General features: G+C 45.0%; 1 protein-coding gene across 6 annotated transcripts in view; it reads right to left on the bottom strand.

Annotated features, from left to right (window-relative positions):
* The window catches only part of PRR14L (proline rich 14 like), a 70,962-nt gene that overhangs the window by 40,713 nt on the left and 5,293 nt on the right, over positions 1-24,956 (bottom strand). For 3 of the 6 annotated variants that reach the window (XR_004442403.1, XR_004442404.1, XR_004442405.1), the window contains exons 2-3: positions 18,257-18,780; positions 6,317-6,389 (exon numbers count right to left, since the gene is read on the bottom strand). The exons of 2 other annotated variants lie outside the window; for them this stretch is intronic. The gene's annotated coding sequence lies outside the window, so the exon portion shown is untranslated. The remainder of the gene's footprint in view (positions 1-6,316; positions 6,390-18,256; positions 18,781-24,956) is intronic. One more of the 6 variants, XR_004442406.1, reaches the window with a different exon arrangement.

Raw genomic sequence — 24,956 nt, forward strand, 5'->3', positions numbered from 1 at the left:
CCGCCTCCCAGTTCAAGCGATTTTCCTGCCTCAGCCTCCTGAGTAGCTGGATTCTAGGTGCCTGCAACCACACCCAAATGTTTTTCTTTTTGAGATGGAGTCTCGCTCTTGTCGCCCAGGCTGGAGTGCAGTGGAACGGTATTAGCTCGCTGCAACCTCCACCTCCTGGGTTCAAGCAATTCTCCTGCCTCAGCCTCCTGGGTAGCTGGGATTACAGGTGCCCGCCACCATGTCTGGCTAATTTTTGTACTTTTAGTAGAGATGGGGTTTTGCCATGTTGGCCAGGCTGGTCTCGAACTCCTGACCTCAGGTGATTCGCCTGCCTCGGTCTCCCAAAGTGCTGGGATTACAGGCATGAGCCACTATGCCCGGCCCGCCCAGGTAATTTTTAAAAAAATTTTTACTAGAGACGGGGTTTCACCATGTTGGCCAGGCTGGTCTCAAACTCTTGACCTCAGGTGATCTATTGGTTTTGTTCCTCTAAGAGAACCTTGACTAGCACACTATACACATGAACATGCGTATATGTATGGGTATATGTACACATGATTTTATATATATATAAAAAACAAGACACTTGTATTAAACAGAAAAAGCAAAATGCAAATCTATTTAAAGATCCGCCAGGCATGGTGGCTCATGCCTGTAATCCCAGCATTTTGGGAGGCTGAGGTGGGTGGATTGCTTGAGGTTAGGAGTTTAAGACTAGCCTGGCCAACGTAACAAAAACCTGTCTCTACTGAAAATACAAAAATTAGCTGGGCATGGTGGCATATGCCTGTAATCCCAGCTACTGGGGAGGCTGAAGCAGGGGAATCGCTTGAACCCAGGAGGCGGAGGTTGCAGTGAGCAAGATCATGCCACTACACTCTAGCCTGGGTGACAGTGCAAGACTCTGTCTCAAAAACCAAAAACCAAAACAAAACAAATCTAATTCCTGGTTAGGTGCAGTACCTTACAACAGTGATCCCAGTACTTTGGGAGGCTGAGGCAGGAGGAATGCTTGAGCCCAGGAGTTTGAACCCGCCTGGGCAACACAGGGAGACTCTGTCTGTACAAAAAATGTAAAAGAAAAAAAAAATCAGCTGAGCATGGTGGTGAGTGCCTTTAGTCCCAGCTACTTGGGAGGCTGAGGCAGGAGGATGCTTGAGTCCAGGAGAGTAAGGTTGCAAAGAGCTGTGAACGCACTGCTGCACTCCAGCCTCAGTAACAGAGTAAGCGACCTTGTTCCAAAAAAAAAAAAGAACAAAAACTAAAATCTAATTCTTACTAGAATATAAACTCTGTGAGGGTAAGGATCTTGTTTTGTTCTCTTCCTTATGGTTCAGCATAATGCCTGGTATATAAAAGCACAAGAGCACTTAATGAATATTCGTAAAATTAATGAATGAATACAGTTAGGTCAAATAAACAAATGCTATTAATACTGAGTTTGTAGGGCTTCCCTATCCATTTTTCAATAGGTCCTGAGAGCAGCAATTACTATGAGAAAGAGCCCTGACTGTGAAGCCAGACCAGCTCAGCTTCAATCATGGCTCTGTGATACTTTTTTTTTTTTGAGACAGTGTCTCGCTTTGTTGCCTAGGCTGGAGTGCAGTGGTACCATCATGGCTCACTGCAGCCTCCAACTCCTGGGCTCAAGCGATCCTCTTACCTCAGCCTCCCAAGGAGCTGGGACTACAGGCACACGCCACCACGTCCGGCTAATTTTTATATTTTTTGTAGAAACAGGGTTAGTTATGTTGCCCAGGCTGGCCTTGAACTCCTGAGCTCAAGCAATCCTCCCGCCTTAGCCTCTCAAAGTGCTGGGATTATGGGTGTGAGTCACTGTGCCCTGCAGCTCTGTGATACTTAACTCTAAGTCTTGGTTTCTTCTATTGTAGAAGGTGGGGAAAGTACAATTATCTCAGTGCTACACTGAGGATTACATTAAATAATGCATGTAAGATGTCATGTGGGACGGTGCCTGCCATATAAAAGGTGCCTTTCCTTTGCTCTGTTTTTTTATTTTACTGAACCTGAGAATAGTTAAAATGGAATAACTAGGCAAGACACAGCATTTTAATATGTTTGGAGTCAGCAAATATTAGATTAACAAATATATACTGCAAGCCACAGGTTTTCAGTTACCAATCATTTACAAAAGGCAGCCTCAAAATCCTGATTCAACACACAATACTTATCATTGTGAAACTAGTCCACTTTCCCTATTACAGCAGATGGTGCTGCCCGATTCAACAATTTGTAAGTACACAGCTGGGCGTGGTGGCTCACGCCTATAATCCTAGCACTTTTGGGGGCACAGGTGGGCAGATCACTTGAGATCAGGAGTTTAAGACCAGCCTGACCAACATGGTGAAACCTTGTCTCTACTAAAAATACAAAAAAATCAGCCGTGCATGGTGGCAGGCACCTGTAATCCCAGCTACCTGGGAGGCTGAGGCAGGATAATCGCTTGAACCCTGGAGGCGAAGGTTGCAGTGAGCCAAAGATCGTGCCACTGCACTGCAGCCTGGGCGACAGAGTGAGAACCCATCTCAAAATAAATAAAATAAAATAAAAATAAACATCTAGTTCTCCAAATTATATAAGGTAGATTTTCCCTCCTTGACTACTTTCACCTCTTCCTCAAAATGTATTTCCTCAATGCTCTTCCAATTTCTGGTGACCCTTCTAAATAAGTCTTCGTGGAAATCACTACTGTGGGAATGAAGTCTCATAATAATGAGTAGGAACTAATATTGTCATTGTTCCTGGTATCATTTCACCTTTCTTACACATAAACTTCCCAGACAAGCCCCGTTACAGGGAACTCTCTGAAAAACAAGATAAAACAAATAAACTTGGTGACATCAGTTTTGTAAAATTAACAGAAAATTATGTTGAAAGAGGCATATTAAAAGTCAGGGCAGCAGAAAGGGCAAGGAACCAGCAAGAATGCCCGATGGAGAGGATCTCCCCTGTGAGATGGCCAGTCAAGTCAAATACTCCCACCACTGGGAGTATGGGCTCCCCCATGCCCACTTCTCATGTGTCTGCCCTACAGCAATCAAGAAATAAGAAATGATAGGCAAAAGTGCATCCTACCAATTAAAGGCTCCTTCTGGTTATTACAGAAGTCCTTTTAAAATATTCAATCTGTTGCCATTTTACCTAATTGAGAGGCAGCAGACATATGATTGTGCCTATAGCTTACAATCATCTGTTACATATGGGTGACAGAAAGAAAAAAAAAAAAAAGAAAGAAAACTTAAATCTGGGGCAGAGTGAAGCTTTTGGCAGCTGGAGCCCTGGAGACAAGCCTGATTTCTAATAGGCATCATTCAGTTCTTTTCTTTTGAGATGGAGTCTTGCTCTGCCACCCCAGGCTGGAGTGCAGTGGCGCAATCTCCGCCTGCTAGGTTCACGCCATTCTCTCTCCTCAGCCTTCTGAGTAGCTGGGACTATGGGCACCTGCCACCACGCTCAGCTATTTTTTTTTTTTTTTCGTATTTTTAGTAGAGATGGGGTTTCACTGTGTTAGCGAAGATGGTTTCGCTCTCCTGACCTCATGATCTGCCCGCCTGGGCCTCCCAAAGTGCTGGGATCCACTGCGCCCAGCCGGCTGGCATCATTCAGTTCTTATTTCCATAGCAAAGATAAAGTAGCAGATGCCTGACCTTGGTAGAGCAAGCTGAAATGCTGGCCACACTACAGAAGAGCATGTGGGTCTATTTAAATCAAATCCATGGTGATGGCATATATTGCTCACGCTCTCAGGACTCAACATCTTCACAGGCCTGTCTCCATAGAACCTTCTTCTCTGGTTTGCTATGACTGGCTGTGACTTTGGACAGCTGAGCTTGCTTCCTCATGTGCAACACAGGAATACCCTGGAAGGTTCCTGGGGGACAGAATGAACTAGGCCATTGCTGCTAAAAACTCTAGTAGAGCTGCTCATTTCAAGTTCCCCTATACCAAACTGAAACCCTTATCCACGGGTTTGCAGGAGGAAAAAAAATCAAATATTTTACCAATTTAAGTCATTAAATAAGTGTGATATTAGAAGACGAAGAAAAGTGTCACAGAGTAATTTAGCTGCAAACATTACTCAGGAGAGTTCATCTTATCTATGTCTAATGTGGACCAGCTTTTTAGGTGGAGAGCAGCCAGGTAATTTCGATAAGGCAGATTTCCAAGCAGAAAATAACTCTGGTTCTCCTGTTTAAAAGGCCAGTTCAGTGGTTAAGTGAAAGTGTAGTTAAACAGACAGTAAATTCTGTGGTAATATGTAGGTGAAAATATACTAAAGACGGAATATAGCAATACTGGAGCCCCACTAAAAAGATCTTGAGGGTGGGGTTAGGGGGCCACTAAACTGAATCCCTAGTAAGGTAAGAACAGGGTGAGATTTATGTACAAAATAACATTTCTCATCTTTGGAGGAATGTCCTTTAATCTACACTGGACAGTCAAGCCTTTGAGCCACAGAGGAAATCTGTAGCAGCAGGAAGCAGGGTGATAAACTGGGACAAATGTCCTTTTTCATAAGAAAGATCTGTGCTTCCTTTTCTGTCCAGGCTGCCAAGAAGCTAAGAGTCAAATCTGATGTTTTATCACAGTAACAAAATGTTCATATAATTTAATGCAGAGGTCCCCAACCCTGGGCCATGGACCAGTACCCATCCTTGGTCTGTTAGAAATTGGGCTGCATAGCAGGAGGTGAGCGGTAGGCAAGTGAGCAAAGCTTCATCTGCATGTACAGCTGCTCCGCATGCTTGTATTACTGCCTGAGCTCTGCTTCCTGTCAGATAAACAGCAGCATTGTATTCTCATAGGAGTGTGGACCCCATTGTGAACTGCACATGTGAGGCATCTAGGTTGCGAGCTCCTTATGAGAATCTAATGCCTGATGATCTGTCACGGTCTCCCATCAACCCCAGAGGGGACCACCTAGTTGCAGGAAAACAAGCTCAGCCTCCCACTGATTCTACATTATGGGAAATTGTATAATTATTTCATTATATATTACAACGAAATAATAGAAACAAAGTGCACAATAAATGCAATGCACTTGAGTCATCCTGAAAGCAACTACCCCGCCAGATCCGTGGAAAAACTGTCTTGCATGAAACAGGGCCCTGACTCCAAAAATGTTGGGGACCACTGACTTAGCATATTCACTTTATCTTCTCTTTGTGAGGTTCTGATTATATTATATTATTTATTTATTTAGTGAGACAGGGTCTTGCTCTGTTGCCCAGGCTGGAGTACAGAGGTGTGATCATGGCTCACTACAGCTTCAACCACAGGGCTCAAGTGATACTTCTGCCTTAGCCTCCCGAGTAGTTGGGACCACAGGTGTGTGTGCTGCCATGCTAATTTTTGCATTTTTTTGTAGAGAAGGGGTTTTGCCATATTTCCCAGGCTAGTCTCAAACTCTTGGACTTAGGCAATCCTCCCACCCTGGCCTCCCAAAGTGCTGGGATTACAGACGTGAGCCACTGTGCCCAGCCTGATGATTCTAGATTAGCCTTAATTGACACACAGTCCTCTCTAAAGTAATCTAAGATTATTTTTAGCCTTGGGGTGAGAAGAGGAGAACCTTACCTCAGCTACTCTCTTTTGGACCTCAGCTTCCTCCTCAATCAATCAATCTAAAAGTAATAATCTCAGATCTCTATACCCAACCACTGTTTTGAGAAGCAAAAAGAGGTAATGAAACTGCCTTGAAAATGCTCAAGGTGACCTGGAGTAAACATTTTCTCTCATCCCTGACCCCACAGAACAAGAATAGGATACACTACTACATGCTGAACTATAGTGGGTACATGTCTCCTCTGTCCCAGTTAACCCTTCTAAACAGGCAAATATAGTATATTTGATGATATAAAATCCAATAAAGGTTCAACACACTCAAAAGAAAGGGACTCTCTGGGTGCGGTGGCTCATGCCTGTAATCCTGCACTTTGTGGGGCAGAGGCAGAAGGATCACCTGAGCCCAGGAGTTCGAGACCAGCCTAGGTAACATGGTGAGACCTTGACTCTACAAAAAAAAACAAACAAAATAGAAAATTAGTCAGGCATGGTGGCTCGCACCTGTAGTCCCAGCTACTTGGGAGGCTGTGGTATGAAGACTGCTTGAGCCCAGGAAGTTGAGGCTGCAGTGCACTGTGCAAGTACGTCCAAGGGCAATACTAAGATACAATCTACAGCGAAGTTACAGTTTCTATGATTAAGTACACCTTACAAGGCAGGGACTTATAATCCTTATATTCTCAATGCAAAATAGAAACGGGTAAGTGGATAAAGGAAGAGATTTGAGAGAAGTAGATACCTTTGCTCCTTAGAAAATCTTCAGGGAGGTCCACATGTAAAAGTTCTTTGCTGGACTGCATCAGGAGATCCTCCTACAGTAAGAAAATCCAGCGGTCAAGGGGGATTCAGAAGATTCTGAGTTCATGAATATTTTCCTTTTTTTTTGAGACAGAGTCTTGCTCTGTTCCCCAGACTGAAGTGCAATGGTGAAAGCTTGGCTCACTGCAACCTCCACCTCCCAGGTTCAAGCCATTCTCCTGTCTCAGCCACCTAAGTAGCTGGGATTACAGGCACCCGCCACCATGCCTGGCTAATTTTTGTATTTCTATTACAGACAGCATTTCACCATGTTGGCCAGGCTGGTCTTGAACTCCTGACCTCAAGTGATCTGCCTGCCTCCACCGCCCAAAGCGCTAGGATTACAGGCGTGAGCCACCATGCCTGGCTGAATATTAGTTATTTTTGAGAGACTTCTTTATGACTTTGGGAAATTAGCTAGCAGTCACAAGGATCGGGCACTGAAGGAAACCTCAAATTTAATTAAGTGTAAACAATAAAAATTTCTCCTTATCTAGAATTTGAGCCTGAAAACTTTTTAAAGTTGTGACAGTAACAGAGGTGTAAAAAAATTTTTTTAGAGGCAGAGGTTGCAGTGGGCCAAGATTGTGCGCCATGTCAGCTCACTGCAACTTCCGTCTCCTGGGATCAAGCAATTCTCCTGCCTCAGCCTCCCAAGTAACTGGCACCCACCACTATGCCTGGCTAATTTTTGTAGTTTTAGTAGAGATGGGGTTTCATCATGTTGGCCAGGCTGGTCTTGAACTCCTGACCTCAGGTCATCCACCTGCCTCAGCCTCCCAAAGTGCTGGGACTACAAGCGTGATCCACTGTGCCTGGCCTAATTTTTATATTTTTAGTAGAGACAGGGTTTCACCATGTTGGCCAGGCTGGTCTCAAACTCCTGACCTCAAGTGATCTGCCCACCTCAGCCTTCCAAAGTGCTGGGATTAAAGGCATGAGCCACTGCGCCTGGCCAAGAAAATATTTATCTGTAGTTATATTTGATCCTTTCTCCCAAATGTTACTATTCTCTGCTTTTCCAGTTCTCAGGCTGAATGTTTGAAGTGTGAGAATAGATGCTATTTAAAATATTATTTCAAGTTAACACTTCATGGAAAAGCGAGAGTGACTGAGTTCTGTTCCAACCCAAGGACTCTCATCTACTAACTACATGGTGCTGACAGCAACCTTATAAGAGGCTGAAAGAATACATGGAAACCACATAAAACACCCAGCAAGACACCCAGTCAGGCCAGGGTACTCCATGAGCAGAAGCTTCCATTCTTCATGAGACTGTAGACACCTGTTATCCATCCCATTCTGTGAAAAAAGCCAATAGAGCTGTCACCGACAGATTCTGGCATGTGTGTGGAATGACTTCCATAAGCTTTTCCAAGGCTACCGGAGCCTCTGTAAAGTGACAGCACAGGTCAGTGACATACAAGCTCCTACAGATCCCAAAGGTCTCTGGTGAGCTAATGCAATGAAACCTTATTGGCTCCAGCCCCAGAGGGGTTGGTGGGATTTTGCTTTGTCCCACCTGTGGCTCTAAGGTGCCCCTAGCTGGAGGCCCCAAAATACCCTGGTGGAGAGCCAAGCCCACTGTTTCGACCATGTTCCTTTTCCTCGATTAGCCACAATTCTTTTTTTCTTTCTTTTCTTTTTCTTTTTTGAGATGGAGTCTTGCTGTGTTGCCCAGGCTGGAGTGCAGTGGTGCGATCTCGGCTCACTGAAACCTCTGCCTTCTGGGTTTAAGCAATTCTCCTGCCTCAGCCTCCCGAGTAGCTGGGACTACAGGCGCCCGCCACCACGCCCGGCTAGTTTTTTGTATTTTTTTTAGTAGAGACGGGGTTTCACCGTGTTAGCCAGGATGGTCTCGATCTCCTGACCTCGTGATCCGCCCATCTCGGCCTCCCAAAGTGCTGGGATTACAAGTTTGAGCCACCGCGCCCGGCCGAGACAGGGTTTCACCGTTGTTGCCCAGGCTGGTCTTGAACTCCTGAGCTCAGGCAATCTGCCCGCTTTGGCCTCCCAAAGTGCTAAGATTACAGGTGTGAGCCCGGCCGATTAGCCACGATGTTTAACAGTGAAAGAGAGACTTCCCCCCTGACTTACTGACTTCTCTTAAAAGGTTCTGAGTCAAGAAAAACAAGTTATTCCTCACAGAAAGGCTGGAGACTCTACAGGGTTTGTGTTAATCTGAAATATAATCACAAATTGAATGAATCAGGGCCGGGCGCAGTGGCTCACGCCTTTAATCCCAGCACTTTGGGAGGCTGAGGTGGGTGGATCACCTGAGGTCAGGAGTTTGAGACCAGCCTGGCCAACATCATGAAACCCTGTCTCTACTAAAAATACAAAAATTAGCTGGGGATGGTTGTGTGTGCCTGTAATCCCAGCTGCTACGGCGGGTTGAGGCAGGAGGATCACTTGAACCCTGGAGAAGAAGGTTGCAGAGAGCCGAGATCGTGCCACTGCACTCCAGCCTGGGCAACAGAGAGAGAGAGAAACACTGTCTCAGAAAAAAAAAAACATTGAATGAATCAAAAATAAAAGAGTGTGGGCTGAGGTCAAATGTGATAGACCTCCCCCAACAGCCTTACCATGGTGGTAGGCAACCTCCAGATCCAGTGGGAGCCCTGCTAGTCTGGGCTCCTGAATACAGATGAGGGCAACAGAACAACCCACTTGGATGCAATGGACGTGTAACATGATAACCTCTGTTAACGTCCCCCACCTCCTCCAAAACAGCCAGTCATATGATGAACATTAGCAGAAATGTATCAGACGTAATTTCCTTTTTCTACAATATTTTATCAGCTAAATGTTCTAACTTTCAGGATTCCTAAAGTTAAAGAGTCCTAGGGCAGTGACTCACACCTGTAATCCCAGCACTTTGGAAGACCAAGGCGGGCGGATCACCTGAGGTCATGAGTTCAAGACCAGACTGACCAACATGGAGAAACTCTGTCTCTAATAAAAATACAAAATTAGTTCGGCGTGGTGGCGGATGCCTGTAATCCCAGCTACTCTGGAGGCTGAGGCAGGAGAAAGGCTTCAACCCAGGAGGCGGAGGTTGCAGTGAGCTGAGATCACGCCACGGCTCCAGACTGGGTGACAGAGAGAGACTTCATCTCAAACAAACAAACAAACAAACAAACAAAAACAAAAAACAAACAAAAAGAAAAACTTATACTAAGCTTTTGTATGTTATAGTTAAAAGACAATTCAGATTGCGCTACTGCACTCCTGCCTGGGTGACAGAGTAGACTCCATTAAAAAAAAAAAAAAAGACAATTCAGAACTTTTTCTGTGTCTGACTTGAACACAAATAATGTATCCTAGAAACAAAGCGTTTACAACATATTATACCCAGGTGGATCTACCATTATCAGGAAAAAGAATATGTAAAAAGTTTAACACTTTATAGCTTATATGTAAGTGCCAAAAAAAACAAACGATAAAAATCAAGCATGGTATAGAGTTCTCAATGCTAAATCATCCAGGTGGGATGTCACATGCCCATCTCTGAATATCTTTGGTGCACAGTTCTTAAACAAGACCAATCTCTTCCACTGCACTGCAGTCTGGGCTACAGAGTGAGACTCCGGCTCAAAAAAAAAAGACCACCACAGAAGTGATGTTGGTTTTCCTCATGGTGTCCTACCGGGGGCAGTGTCCTATCAGGCTAGTAACTTTTGTATGCGCGACAGATTTTGACCTTCCTCTTACGAGAGTGGAGTTCAGAACTGAATACATTCTTTCACAATTCAGCTTGGCTCTTGCAGCTGTCCCTTCCACTGTGCCTGTTCTAAGACAGTTCACTCTCCTTTACTGCCTTTCTTCTCCCCTCCCCAACAGCAGAGTGATCTTGATCAAATCCCAAAATTATTAGTTACAAGTATTTTTTTTTTTTTGAGATGAAGTCTCGCTCTGTTGCCCAGGCTGGAGTGCAGTGGCACGATCTCTACTCACTGCAAGCTCCGCCTCCCGGGTTGACACCATTCTCCTGCCTCAGCCTCTGGAGTAGCTGGGACGGCGGGCGCCCGCCACCACGCCCAGCTAATTTTTTTGGTGTGTGTATTTTAAGTAGAGATGGAGTTTCACCGTGTTAGCCAGGATGGTCTCGATCTCCTGACCTCATGATCTGCCAGCCTTGGCCTCCCAAAGTGCTGGGATTACAGGCGTGAGCTACCTTAGTTACAAGTTTTTAATACCTTTTGGATACGATCCTAAGACAGGAAATAATTATTTTTTTACTGGTTTACCTTCTCATTATTTAAATATTTCTTTCATGATTGGAATATTTAACTTTTAAAAATATTAAGACCAGTAACAAAAGGGCAAATACCGTATGATTCCACTTGAATGATGTACCTATAGTAGTCAAATTCATAGAGACAGAAAGTAGAATGGTTGTTGTCACAGATGGGGTGAGGGGAGAATGGTGAGTTACAATTTAATGGCTACTGAGTTTCAGTTTGGGATGATGAAAAAAGTTCTAGAGATGGGTGGTAGTGATGGTTACACAACACTATAAATATGCTTAATGTGACTGAACTGCATATTTCTGGGCTCACACCTGTAATCCCAGCACTTTGGGAGGCCGAGGTGGGCGGATCACCTGAGGTCGAGAGTTTAAGCCCAGCCTCACCAACATGGTGAAACCGTGAAACCCCATCTCTACTAAAATACAAAATTAGACAGGAACGGTGTCACATGCCTGTAATGCCAGCTACTCTGGAGGCTGAGGCAGGAGAATCACTTGAACTTTGGAGACGGAGGTTGCAGTGAGTCAAGATTGTGTCATTGCACTCCAGCCTGGGCAACAGAGTGAGACTGTGTCTTTGGGGGAAAAAAAAAGGCCGGGCACAGTGGCTCACTCCTCTAATGCCAGCACTCTGGGAGGCTGAGGCGGGTGGATCACGAGGTCAGGAGTTCGAGACCAGCCTGGCCAACATGGTAAAACCCCATCTCTACTAAAAATACAAAAGTTAGCTGGGCATAGTGGCGTGTACCTGTAGTCCCAGCTACTTGGGAGGCTGAGGCAGAGAATCGCTTGAACCCAGGAGGCAGAGGTTACAGTGAGCTGAGATTGTGCCATTGCACTGGGAGAACAGAATGAGATGCTGTCTGAAAAGAAAAAAATCGCCGGGCACTGTGACTCACACCTGTAATCCTAGCAACTTTGGGAGGCCGAGGCGGGCAGATCACAAGGTCAGGAGTTCAAGACCAGCCTGGCCAACATGGTGAAACCCCATATCTACTAAAAATGCAAAAATTAGCTGGCTATGGTGGCACGTGCCTATAATCCCAGCTACTCGGGAGGCTGAAGCAGAAATGCTTGAAGCGGAACCTGGGAGGCGGATGTTGCAGTGAGCTGAGATCACTCCACTGCACTGCAGTCTGGGCTACAGAGTGAGACTCTGGCTCAAAAAAAAAAGAACACCACAGAAGTGATGTTGGTTTTCCTCATGGTGTCCTACTGGGGGCAGTGTCCTATCAGGAGGCACTGTCCTATCATGGTGTTAGGGTGCCTCATTCCTGGGGGCAAACTTCCATCACCTGCTTTGGGTGGATTCTGCCAGGTTTCTCCACTGTGAAGTTACTATTCCACCTTTGTAACTAATAAATATTTTGTAGGGAAATACTTTGAGACTATGTAAACATTTGTTTCTCAAACATTTAGCCACTAGCTTTAACATCCATTAATGATTCCTGCTTGAGATAATTATTATTGCAATGGTTGCCAAACAGTGCTTTTTCTATTTCCATCATTCCATCTATATTTATTTATTTATTTTTATTTTTATTTTTTTTTGAGACGGAGTCTCGCTCTGTCGCCCAGGCTGGAGTGCAGTGGCCGGATCTCTGCTCACTGCAAGCTCCGCCTCCCGGGTTTACACCATTCTCCTGCCTCAGCCTCCCGAGTAGCTGGGACTACAGGCGCCCGCCACCTCACCTGACTAGTTTTTTGTATTTTTTTTAGCACAGACGGGGTTTCACCGTGTTAGCCAGGATGGTCTCGATCTCCTGACCTCGTCATCTGCCTGCCTCGGCCTCCCAAAGTGCTGGGATTACAGGCTTGAGCCACCGCGCCCGGCCCCATCTATATTTATTAACTGGAATTCTGTAAGACCTTTCTTTTCTCACTTTTAATTCAATTACAGTGAAAGGATACAAAGACAATCAGCAAACGGGCTCATGGGTATTTGTTTTATTCTACGGGTACTATAGGTTGCTGCAAAAGTAAGTATCGAATAATTCATCACTATCATTTATTTTAAGCTCAAACCATCCCATACTTGGCCACTGGGAGCCCCTTCAAGTTAGCTGCTGTGTCCTTCTGATATATCCCCAAAATTTTCTGAGCATTTGGTCACAAATTGTTCTAGGCACATCTTGCGTTTTTACCTCTCCTATCCTGGAACAGCCATTTCTCCAAGGAATCTTGGCTCCTTTTATTGGAAAAAAGTATTCAGAGCCAAGACTAGGTGTGCTCATTGCTACAAGGTGTCTGCGTTACTTCTAGGCCCAATCTTATACACTCATTTATACACATATTTCCATCTCTATGTGTGTGTATTAAGAACCCCATGTTGGCCGGGTGCGGTGGCTCAAGCCTGTAATCTCAGCACTTTGGGAGGCCGAGACGGGCGGATCACAAGGTCAGGAGATTGAGACCATCCTGGCTAACATGGTGAAACCCTGTCTCTACTAAAAAATACAAAAAATCTAGCCAGGCGAGCTGGCAGGCGCCTGTAGTCCCAGCTACTCGGGAGGCTGAGGTAGGAGAATGGTGTAAACCCGGGAGGAAGAGCTTGCAGTGAGCTGAGATCTGGGCACTGCACTCCAGCCTGGGCGACACAGCAAAACTCTGTCTCAAAAAAAAAAAAAAGAACCCCACGTTAGGCCGGGCGCCGTAGCTCACGCCTATAATCCCAACACTTTGGGAGGCCAAGGTGGCCGGATCATGAGGTCAGGAGATTAAGACCATCCTGGCTAACATGGTTTAGTAGAAACCCCGTCTCTACTAAAAATACAAAAAAATAGTTAGCCAGGCGTGGTGGTATGAGTCTGTAATCCCAGATACTTGGAAGGATGAGGCAGGAGAATTGCTTGAACAACCAGGAGGAGGTTGCAGCGAGCCAAGATCGCACCACTGCACTCCAGCCTGGGCGACAGAGTAAGACTCTATCTCAAAAAAAAAAAAAAAAAAAAAAAGAACCCCAAGTTCACACTAATAACTCCAATAACTGCAATTCATGGAGTTGATGTCTGGGTCCGGGTTCATGTTTGCCACCTCTCCTTTGTAATTTATTTCTCTGTGAGAAAGCTGGCTGTCATTATCCACACATATTTACTTATTTCCCCAATCCTAGAATACATATAGGCATTTTGTTTAGAAATGGCTAAGTCCTACCCCTGTGAGAAACACATTTACTAATATTTTCTATTTTTTTTGGCTTTAGTCTTTAAGAGGATATAGTTGAATTAGTGTTTGCTAAAGTAATGTGGGCTACCCGCCTCACTGGTTTTGTTATTCATTTGTAATACAGTTAAGACTCACTTGTTATAGTTTCTATTCAGCTTTGGGCCCATGTCACATCCCTGTTGTCTAGTTAGTTATTTTTCAAGTATGAAGTTAGAACTATACCAAAAGATGTACTTACAGAAGCGCCAGTTCCTCCTACCCTTTCTGTTCCATTTCCATTCCCCCATTCTTTCAGTATAGGTAATCAAATTCATTAGTTTCTGGTCTATCCTTCCCATATGTACTTGTGTATAGATTTTATACAAATGAGCAGATACTTCAATATAGGCTTATTTCCTCTTCTTTCTTCCATGAAAAGGGTAACACTACAGATACTGATTTGCATTTTTTACTTAACAGTATATCCTAGTTTACAGAAGCGAGTCAACAGAGCAGGCCTGAGAAAAGTCTACTTGCAGGGTCAGGCTTGGTTAGCATCTGGGAACTAGAGTTTGGGAGTTTCCACCATTCCCTAAATAAGAGTGGCTCACTGTGCCTACACTATAATGTGGTTTATGCTAAACACCTGCTTTCCTTCTAGGAGTCGGAAATTTTGCTATGTGCCAGGCAGAGGATGTCCATGCAACCAGTCCCCAGTAAAATCCCTGGGCAATGACCCACTAACAAACTCCCATGGTAGACAAGAGTTCATATGCGTTGTCACAATTTGCTCCTGAAGGAGGTTAAGTGTGTATGACTCCACTGGGAAAGGACTCTTGGAAGATTGCACTGGATTTCCTCTGGACTTTGCTCTATGCCTGCTTCCCTTTTGCTGATTTTCTTTGTATCCTTTCACTGTAATAAACTGTAGCTGTGAGAACAATTAAATGCTGAGTCCTGTGAGTTTCAGCAAATCTCAAAACCTGCAGGTGGTTTTGGGGACCCCTGACACACCTGGAAATCACTCCATATCAGTATACACAGATCTTCCTCATTATTATATCTGGATAATACTCCACGTATGGACATACTTTATGCCATAATTTATTCAATCTCTCTCCTATATATGGGCATTTAGGTTGTTTCCAATATTTTGCAATTATAAAAACTGCTTAAAAGAACAACCTTGTGTATATGTATTATTATACTGCTAGAAGTGTATCTTTTTTTTTTTTTGAGACAGAGTTTTGCTCTTGTCACCCAGGCTGGAGTGCAATGGTGCCATCCCGGCTCACTACAACCCTTTCTTCCGGGTTCAAGTGATTCCCCTGCCTCAACCTCCCAAGTAGCTGGGATTACAGGCACCTGCCATCACGTCCGGCTAATTTTTTCTACTTTTAGTAGAGACGGGGTTTTACCATGTTGGCCATGCTGGTCTTGAACTCTTGACCTGGTCATGAACCTGGGAGGTGGAGCTTGCAGTGAGCCAAGACTGCACCACTGCACTACAGCCTGGGTGACAGAGCAAGACTCCGTCTCCAAAAAAAAAAAAAAAAAAGAACAGGGAGGTAGTAATCTAGTAATCTAGTTCTTAGGTTGGTTGTTATGTAAGTATGTGTATGTATATGTATGTATATACAAATACATATATGCATGTGTGTTCGTTATACTTTATGCATATTACACATGCTTTTATATCAAATAATACATTAAAAAACTTTTCTCTCATGAAGTGGCAGGTCCCTAAATTGGAAAAAAAAAAGAAACTTTTCTTAAGACTCAGCCCACCACATTAAGAAGTAACACAACAGGAACTTTGGGATCCTTAGTCTTTTACCTATTTAACTGTATTTTTAAAAGATAGGGCATTGGCCGGGTGCGGTGGCTCACCCTGTAATCCCAGCACTTTGGGAAGCTGAGGTGGGTGGATCACCTGAGGTCAGGAGTTCGACACCAGCCTGACCAACATGGTGAAACCCTGTCTCTACTAAAAAAATTTTAAAAAAATTAGCTGGGCATGGTGGCGGGTGCCCGAGTCCCAGCTACTCAGGAGGGTGAGGCAGGAGAATGGCGTGAACCTGGGAGGTGGAGCTTGAGCTGAGATCGCACCATTGCACTCCAGCCTCGGCAACAAGAGCGAAACTCCATCTCAAAACAAAACAAAACAAAACAAAACAAAAGATAGGGCATAACAGCGTAAACTCAAATATCACGTTTAAATGTTACTTAATGCTTCATTCATTCCTAATCATAGTCACTGTATGAAGCCTACTAACAACAATTAACTGCCCTTTATCTTGCGTAAAGAAATGATGTATGTTATCAAGAGCAGGATGAGAGCGTAGCCCAGGCAGCCCAAAGAATATGAACTTGTTGGGGGTTTAGAGCAGGGGTTGGCAAATCACAGCCCTCAGGCCAGCAGCCTGTGCTAATAAATAAAGTTTTATTGGAATACAGTCACTTTCATTCATTTATGTATTGCTTCTGCCCACTTTATGCTACAATGGCAAAGCTGAGTTGTTCCAAAAGAGACCACATATGGCCTGGCATGGTGGCTCATGCTTATAATCCCAGCACATTGGGAGGCTGAGGTGAGTGGATCACAGGTCAGGAGTTCAAAACCAGACTGGTCAACATAGTGAAACTCTGTCTCTACTAAAAATACAAAAAAATTAGCCAGGCGTGGTGGCCGGCGCCTGAAATCCCAGCAACTCAGGAGGCTGAGGCAGGAGAATTGCTTGATCCCAGGAGGGGAAGGTTGCAGTGAGGCAAGATCACACCACCGCAATCTGGCCTGGGAGACAGTGCAAGACTCCATCTCAAAAAAAACAAAAAACAAAAAAGGAGACCACATGACCTGCAAAGCCTAAAAGATTTACTATGTGGCCCCGACAGAAAAAGTTTGCTGACCCCTGGCTTAGAAAACCATTTAGTGGGCCGGGCGCGGTGGCTCAAGCCTGTAATCCCAGCACTTTGGGAGGCCGAGACGGGCGGATCACGAGGTCAGGAGATCGAGACCATCCTGGCTAACAGGGTGAAACCCCGTCTCTACTAAAAATACAAAAAACTAGCCGGGCGAGGTGGCCGGCGCCTGTAGTCCCAGCTACTCCGGAGGCTGAGGCAGGAGAATGGCGTAAAACCCGGGAGGCAGAGCTTGCAGTGAGCTGAGATCCGGCCACTGCACTCCAGCCCGGGCGAAAGAGCAAGACTCCGTCTCAAAAAAAAAAAGAAAACCATTTAGTGGAGAGAGTCCGCTGGGCAGGTACATTCCTTTAAGAATCTGGAAGGTCCGATCGGGGGCGGTGGCTCATGCCTGTACTCAGCATTTTGGGAGGCCGAGATGGTTGGATCACTTGAGGTCAGGGGTTCTAGACCAGCCTGGTTAACATGGTGAAGCCCCATCTCTACTAAAACTACAAAAATTTAGCCAGGCGTGGTGGTAGGTGCCTATAATCCCAGCTACTCAGGAAGCTGAGGCAGGAGAATCACTTAAACCCGGGAGGCGGAGGTTGCAGTGAGCCGAGATCTAACCACTGCACGCCAGCCAGGGCGACAGAGCAAGACTCTGTCTCAAAAAACAGAAAAAAGAATTTGGAGGGCCCAGCTCAGTGGCTCACGCCTGTAATCCCAGTGCTTTGAGAAGCCGAGGTGCGAGGATTGCTTGAGCCGAGGAATTTGAGACCAGCCTAGGTAACATACTAAGACTCTGTCTCTATTTAAAAAAAAAAAAAAAGGTTGACACCATCACACTATCATAGCTCACTATTAGTCTCAACTAACCAATCTCTCTGGGTATAAATTAAAGCGCACATCGGCCGCTCACGGTGGCTCATGCCTGTAATCCCACCACTTTAGAAGGCTGAGGTGCGTGGATAACTTAAGTCAGGAGTTCGAGACCAGCCTGGCCACCATGACGAAACCCCATCTCTACTAAAAATGCAAAAAAATTAGCTGGGCATGGTGGCTCATGCCATAATCACAGCTATTTGGGAAGCTGAGGCAAGAGAATCGCTTGAAACTGGGAGGCAGAGGTTGCAGTGAGCCAAGATCGTTCCACTGCACTCCAGCCTGGGCGACAGAACGAGACTTTTTTCTTTCTTTCTTTTTTTTTTTAAAAAAGGCCTCCTTTCAAAGGTTTCTCTGTAATACTTCACTCCAACCTACCAAAACATAAGGACTAAGTATATCTATATCATTTCTTAACATCAAATGCTGAAATACCACGATTTTCACAGACTCAATATTTCATATACAGTTGCTGCTTCAGAGAAGTGACACTTTTTTACCAAGCACTTCCTCTCTTCAAGTGTCTGATATGACACAAATGTTTTTTTTAAAAGATCATCAAAACAAAGTTAACTTCAAAATCAACATTTCGGAAATGTTGCAAGAATAAATCATAAGCTAACCATCAGCATCTGTATTTTATCAAGAGAAAGCTGTCATTCACACTCAACTCTTCTGAATGGAGATTTCATTTCTTACCTGACTTGGGCTAATCTTTTCTTCAGTAGCTGTGGAATGTTGATGTGGATCTTCCTTTGCTCCCTCAGAAGGTTCTCTTACAATTTCCGCCTGGCCCCCTGGATCTCTGAAGACCTTTGGCTCCATGCTCTTGCTTCTCTTTGCCCTATCCAAGATCCCAGATGCCACAGAATCTCCTGCTGTGGAGTCCACTAACCCACATCGCCCAGGCTCACTCCCAGGATCCAAGGTCTCATAGGTTTCTTCACAACAACTCTCCACACGAGTCCTCTGCAGCTCCAAGGGCAATGCCCTACTCTGACTTAAAAGAGGGCTTGAGGCTCCAGGTTTTACATTTGGAATCACACTTGGCTCAGGGTCAGCATGAAGCTCTCTGGAGACACTTACTGGGAGTTCAGAGTATAATTCCTGTACCACAGCAGACATGGAGGAATCAAGTGGAACTGGCTGAGTCTCTACTCCAGATGACAGCATTAGGGCAGATGCAATTATGGAGTCAAGTCTTTTATATCAAACGATTCCCCCTGACACAAATCACAGGAAGGGATAAAAGTTTAAAACCTTGATAGGTTAGAAGAAGGCTGCCTCAGTTCCAACCGGCTACAATGAAGAAAATAAGTTCTACTTTAAATGCTAGCATCATCTGGCACCAAAAATTTCTCCTTGATGAATTTGTAGAAAAATAAATACCTTAACCTTTAATAGGCATTTGACTAATCTCAATTCAAATACTGTCTTATGAACAATTCTTAATTTAAATGTGAAGGGCCAGCCAATGTAGATGAGAATAAGACATCCAAGGATAGACCTGATGTAAATTAGAAAATAAAGACGGTTTTCTGTTTGTTTTCATGGGCATGAACCTTACCTCTTTTGTTCACTGCTACATCCCCATGCCATCCCATAGCACATACTCAGCAAATATTTATTGAACATACACTGAGGGACTCTGGAAAATTTCATATAGTGACTTTTCCTTTTTGAGGGAGGACAGGATAAAGTGGGATTCCATTCCTTTACTGCTTACTAAATACTTGAGCTCTCTCTACCCAGCCTAGCGCGAGAAACTACTAAACCAGCTCATTAGCAGAATCCTTCCTGATTTTTTTTTTTTTTTTTTTTGAGACGGAGTCTCGCTCTGCCGCCCAGGCTGGAGTGCAGTGCCCAGATCTCAGCTCACTGCAAGCTCTGCCTCCCGGGTTCTCACCATTCTCCTGCCTCAGCCTCCCGAGTAGCTGGGACTACAGGTGACCGCCACCTCGCCCGGCTAATTTTTTGTATTTTTTAGTAGAGACGGAGTTTCACCGTGTTAGCCAGGATGGTCTCGATCTCCTGACGTCGTGATCCGCCCATCTTGGCCTCCCAAAGTGCTGGGATTACAGGCTTGAGCCACCGCACCCGGCCCCTTCCTGATTTTTATCCTGCATCTTCAGATTTTCCAAGTGTTTTCCACAGTCATCACTCATTTGATTCTCTTAACAACTCTTTGAGCTAAGTAGGGCAGCTATGAGCTTCTTGTTATAGAACCTAACACCACACCTGAGGAGGTTAAATATGACCTGCCTAAAATATTACATGGTTGTCTGAGAGAATGGAGGCGAAGGTGTATCAAGAAAGAGCTTCCACTGTGTTCGTAATGTTTCATTTCTTACATTGAATGTTAGCAACAGGTTATTTGCTGAAACACTTATATCTAAGCAGTTTGTAACACTACACTATACAAGTAGTTAAAACACACACATACTTAGGGCCAGGGGTTCTTGGCTTGTAACTTTTCCAGTTTAGTGTACCAAACATGCAGTTTTCACAACAACAAAATCCACTTTGACCGTTCTGACTAGTCTGAATGTTTACAGGCCTTGAAATAAATCTTGCCTAAGTAGGTGGAAAAATACTCTGCTTTGACCTGACCAAGGCAAAAATTGGTTAGCCAGATAAGGTACTTCAAGCTTTCATTTCTTTTTAGACAGGATCTTGCTCTGTCACCCAGGCTACAGTACCGTGGTGCAATCATTCCTCATTGCAGTCTCCCTCTCCCAGACTCAAGTGATCCTCCTGCCTCAGCCTCCTGTAGCTGGGACAGGTGCACATCACCACAACTGGCTAATTTTTTTATTTTTTTGAGACGGAGTCTCGCTCTGTCGCCTAGGCTGGAGTGCAGTGGCATGATCTTGGCTCACTGCAATCTCCGCTTCCCGGGTTCAAGTGATTCTTCTGCCTCAGCCTCCTGAGTAGCTGGGACTACAGGCGTGTGCCACCACACCCGGCTAATTTTTGTATTTTTAGTAGAGACAAGGTTTCACGTCGGCCAGGTTGGTCTTGAACTCCTGACCTCATAATCTGCCCACCTCGCCTTCCAAAGTGCTGGGATTACAGGCATGAGCCACCGTGCCTGGCAACACCTGGCTAGTTTTTTTTTTTTTTTGGTGGAGACAAGTTTTGATACGTTATCCAGGATGGTTTCCAACTACTGAGCTCAAGCAATCCTCCTGCCTTCGCCCCGCAAAGTGCTGGGATTATAGGCACAAGTCACCATGCCTGACCCACACTTTCATTCTTGATGCTTTCCCTAACCCTAAACAAAAGGAGAGAAAAGATGAATTTTAATGAACCTTCCCAAAGGTAAAAGAGCGTAACGTTATAATACTAACTTAAATACCAGAAGTGATAAGAACTCAGATTGCTGTTACATGATGTTTAGGTAACACAGAAAGGCAAATTTAAAAAATTAAATCCAAAACATTAGGCTGGGCGCAGTGGCTTGCACCTGTAATCCCAGCATTTTGGGAGGCTGAGGCAGGCAGATCGCTTGAAGTCAGGAGTTTGAGAACAGCCTGATCAATATGGTGAAATCCAGTCTCTACTAAAAATACCAAAATTAGCTGGGCATGGTGGCAGGCTCCCATAATCCCAGCTACTTGGGAGGCTGAGGCATGAGAATCACTTGAACCCAGGAGGCGGAGGATGCAGCGAGCCAAGATCACGCTACTGCACTCCAGCCTGGGCAACAAAGCAAGACTCCCATCTCAAAGAAAAAAATGAACAAGCAACAAAACAAAACATTACCAAGAGATAAACTGTGTGTATAGGCCAAGAACAAGAATCAAATGAGATTCTGGATGTGAAAAGCTTTCATAAACAGTGCTGTAAGGCTGGGTGCGGTGGCTCATGCCTATAATCCCTGCACTTTGGGAGGCCCAGGCAGGCAGATCACCTGAGGTCAGGAGTTAGAGACCAACCTGGCCAACAAGATGAAACCCCGTCTCTACTAAAAATAAAATTAGCTGGGCACGATGGCAGGCGCCTGTAGTCCCAGCTACTCGGGAGGCTGAGGCAGGAGAATTATTTGAACCCAGGAGACGGAGGTTGCAGTGAGCCAAGATCATACCACTGCACTCCAGCCTGGGTGACAGAGCCAGACTCTGTCTCAAAAACAGTGCTGAGAGAAATGTATCCCTTTTAGATCTAGAATCTTCCCCTTTCTCCTTTATTTCCAGATAAAGATCTTTCTAGGGGCACTTTAGATTTTAGGCCATTTGTGTGTGTGTGTGTGTGTGTGTGTAAGGTAGGGGATGGGGGAGGTTAGTAGAGATAATATGGAGTTGCTATTTGATGCCAAAAATAAGTAGGAAGTACTCAATTTTAATTTGGTTCAGTTTTCCTTTCCCAACAACATACACAGTCCATTTTTCAGCTGTCACAGCACATACAGATTTGAAGAGTAAATGCAGGAAAGGATACGGCAAAAGAGCAGATTTTTCAAAGGAGATGGCCTCCTTGGGTCTCTGCCATCTTATGCATCTGACCCTGCCTACCACAGAGACATGGGTGTTCTTAAAACTTAATCCTTGATTCCTCCCTTTTTAGGCTTCACTTTCTTGATAACCTCATCTTTTTCTGCAGCCTCTGTGATGAGGATGACTCAAAACTCTTCCTTTTTTTCTTTTTTGGGATGGAGTCTTGCTCTGTCGCCCAGGCTGGATAGAGTGCGGTGGCGACATCTTGGCTCACTGCAATCTCTGCCTCCCAGGTTCAAGGATTATCCTGCCTCTGTCTCCTGAATAGCTGGGATTACAGGCATGTGCCATCATGCCTGGCTAATTTTTGTATTTTTAGTAGAGATGGGGTTTCACCATGTTGGCCAGGCTGGTCTTGAACTCCTGACCTCAAGTAATCCACCCGCCTCGTCCTCCCAAAGTGCTGGGATTAAGGGTGTGAGCCACTGCACCTGGCCTAAAACTCTTCCTTTAAGCACAGAGTTACCATAGACTCAGCAATTTCCCTCATAGGTATATATGCACAAAACATACGTCCACATAAAAATTTGTACACAAATGCCTTTAGCAGCACTACTCACAATAGTCAAAAAGTAGAAACAATCCAAATATCCATTAACTGATGAATGCATAAACAAAATGTGGTATAGCCATACAATAGAATATTATTCAGCCATAAAAAGGAATGGAGAAATAATACATGTTACAACACAAATGAACCTTGAAGACATTATGCTAAGTGAAAGAAGCCAGTCGCAGAAGATCACATATTACAAGATCCCCTGCATAGGAATGTCTAGAATAGGCAAATCTTACTATGAACCCAGCTATTAAGAAGGGAAGATCACACCCATGGGAGGCCAAGGTGGGCGGATCACGAGGTCAGGAGTTGGGAGACCATCCTGGGTAATACGGTGATACCCCATCTCTACTAAAAATACAAAAAATTAGCTGGGCATGGTGGCACGTGCCTGTAGTCCCAGCTGCTCTGGAGGCTGAGGCAGGAGAATCGCTTGAACCCGGGAGGCAGAGGTTGCAGTGAGCCAAGACTGTGCCACTGCACTCCAGCCTGGGAGACAAGAGCGAACTCTGTCCAAAAGGCTGGGATTTTTGGAGAAATCAGGAGTGGACAGCTGATGGACACAGAGTTTCTTTTTCGAGTAATACAAATTTTCTAAAGTCGATTATGGTGATGGCTGTAGAACTCTGTGACTATATCAAAAACCACTGACTGGTACAATTTAAATCAGTCAATTGTCTGGCATATGAATTAAATCTTAACAAAAATGATTTCTTTTAAAAAAGAAACCTGACCGGAAGCAGTGGCTCACACCTGTAATCCCAGCACTTTGGGAGGTCGAGGTGGGTGGATCACCCGAGGTTAGGAGTTCCAGACCAGAATGGCCAACAAGGTGAAACCCTGTCTCTACTAAAAATCCAAAAAATTAGCTGGGCGTGTTGGCGAACACCTGTAATCCCAGCTACTTGGGAGGCTGACGCAGGAGAATCGCTTGAACCTGGAAGGCAGAGGTTGCAGGGACCTGAATTGGGGCCACTACATTCCAGACTGAGTGAGACCCTGTCTCAAAAAAAAGGGAAACTGACCCTGACCCCAACCTCTCTCTCAATTCCTAACCTATATATTTCACTTGCAAGAATGGCACCCCCAAAACTTGCCATGTTTTTTTTTTTTTGAGACAGAGTCTGGCTCTGTCGCCCAGGCTGCAGCGCAGTGGCCGGATCTCAGCTCACTGCAAGCTCCGCCTCCCAGGTTCATGCCATTCTCCTGCCTCAGCCTCCCGAGTAGCTGGGACTACAGGCGCCCGCCACCTCGCCCGGCTAGTTTTTTGTATTTTTTAGTAGAGACAGGGTTTCACCGTGTTAACCAGGATGGTCTCGAACTCCTGACCTCGTGATCCACCCGTCTCGGCCTCCCAAAGTGCTGGGATTACAGGCTTGAGCCACCGCGCCCGGCCAAAAACTTACCATGTTTAAAACACAATTTATTCAATCTATTGAATAATTGAGTCTTTCTACATGCAAACAGCTTTGAGAAACAAGGATAAATAATATGCTCCCAGTAAACTTACATGCTCATTCCCTCTTTCTTTCTTTTAAAAAAAGAGTCAGGGTCTTGCTGTGTCACCCAGGCTGGAGTGTGGTGGTGCAATCATAGCTCACTATAACCTTGAACTCGTGGGCTCAAGCAATCCTTCCGCCTCAGCATGCCTGGCTAATTTGTTGTTGTTGTTGTTGTTTTTTTGAGAAGGAGTTTCCCTCTTGTTGCCCAGATGGGAGTGCAACACTGAGATCTCTGCTCACCACAATCTCCACCTCCTGGGTTCAAGCGATTCTCCTGCCCCAGCCTCCCGAGTAGCTGGGATTACAGGCATTCGCCACCACGCCCAGCTAATTTTGTATTTTCAGTAGACACGGGGTTTCTCCATGTTGGTCAGGCTGATCTCAAACTCCTGACCTCAAGTGATCAGCCTGCCTTGGCCTCCCAAACTGCTGGGATTACAGGCGTGAGCCACTGTGCCTGGCCTGATTTTTTTATTTTTGTAGATAATTTTGTAGGTCTTGTTATGTTGCCCAGGCTGGTCTCAAACTCCTGGGTTCAAGCAATCCTCCCACCTCAGCCTCCCAAAAGTGCTGAAATTATGAGCATGAGCCACTATGACTAGCCACATGCTTATTCTTAATCCTGTTGCTTCTCAGAAAACGCACCATCATTATTCTGGAGCTCAGATTTGAATGAATCCCCAGCCATAACCATATCTGACTTCCCCTCACCATTCAATCAGCACTTGCAGCCTGTGGACTCAACTCCCTGCAGTGTTTCTAGTAAATTCTACTCCCTTCCATCCCCAAGGTTCTAGCTCAACATTTTGTTCCAAATGTTGCTCCACACAGGGTCATGCACA

This window comes from Trachypithecus francoisi, unplaced genomic scaffold (assembly GCF_009764315.1).
Source record: "Trachypithecus francoisi isolate TF-2019V2 unplaced genomic scaffold, Tfra_2.0 Lachesis_group14, whole genome shotgun sequence".
NCBI lineage: Eukaryota > Metazoa > Chordata > Mammalia > Primates > Cercopithecidae > Trachypithecus > Trachypithecus francoisi.